Raw genomic sequence first — 1,316 nt, 5'->3', positions numbered from 1 at the left:
CTGCTGGGACAGAGCGAGCCTTTGGCCCACGTCAGCCCTGTTCCAAACCCTGGGGTGCCCGCGGTTGGGGTGCCCCCACAGTGATCATCTCCCTGGGTTAAGGACGGGGATGGAGCTGGAGCTCACCAGTCACCCTTGGTGGCTCCTGGCTCCGCGTCGAGGACAAGGCTCTCCTCACACCTAGGGCTGGCCGGGAGCAGCCCCAGGGACGGGGCAAGGAGTCCATGGGGGGCCAAGGAGTCACAGGGCAAGGAGCCCACATGTGGTGACCACGGGGAGGCCATGAGCTCCCGGGAGCTTTGCAGGAGCAGCATGAGCTGGGACCTCGCTTCCACGCACCCCTTGTTCCCCCATTCCGGTGGGAACATCTGCCCGCTCCAGGGCCAGCAGTCCTCCGGCCAGCCCACGCCACAGCCAGTCTGGCACTGCCCCAGGGCCTGGGGGTGCCACGGCAGGGGAGGTGGGTGCAGGAGGCACAAGACGAGAGCCAAAGCACGTGGTGACAAGGCTTTATTATCGTACAGCAGTGACGGTCGCAGGGACGCAGGCATGCAGACGCACATGCAGATAGGGCACCTCGCCCGGCACGCCCGCCAGCAAGCACCAGATCTGCGCCGACGGCCCCGCGGTGCGAGCAAAAGCCGGGGGCTGATAACTCCAGTCCTCCCCACCCCAGCGGCAGGGAGGGGGACGGGGTGCTGCCGGCCCTGCAGCACCCATCCACCCTGCAGCGGGTCACTCCTGGCAAAGGGACTGGTCAGTACTGGGGGCACTGCCAGGAGGCTAGAGGGGGACCCGAGTCCCTGCACCCACCCTACAGCAATGGGATGGGGGGTGGTGGCACCAAGCTATGGGTGAAGGAGCCAGCGGAGGGACCCCCAGCACCCCACAGTGCCCACGCAGGTCAGCACCCCACAGCAGCACCAGGCTGACTTCACACGTGGGTTTGGCTGCTGCCACAGCCACACTGAGCACAGGCGTCGGGGCAGGTGGGGAAGGGGCACGGGCCAGCGCGGGGCCCCGGTGGCACTGTGGGGAGTACGGGACACACACAGGGGTAAAAGCCACTGGCCATAAGAGGCAGGAGGATCAAGCGAGGAAGGGGCTTCTGCACTGCCTGCTCAGGCATCCCCCGGCCAGCACTCAGGGCCACGGTCCCAGCCCCAGAAGCACTGGTCCCCCACCAGCTGTACAGGCCATGGTGCCGGAGGAGCTTGTCACCATCGCAGCGGTCCCCTGCCTCCCTCTGACCCATGGCTTTAGCAGTTGTGAGGGTCAAGATGTACCAGGGCACTTGGGGACATCAGCCTCGGTGG

The sequence above is a fragment of the Cariama cristata genome, unplaced genomic scaffold (genome assembly GCF_000690535.1).
Source record: "Cariama cristata isolate BGI_N322 unplaced genomic scaffold, ASM69053v1 scaffold5553, whole genome shotgun sequence".
NCBI classification, from domain to species: Eukaryota; Metazoa; Chordata; class Aves; order Cariamiformes; family Cariamidae; genus Cariama; species Cariama cristata.
Note: the sequence above shows the minus strand (reverse complement) of the source record.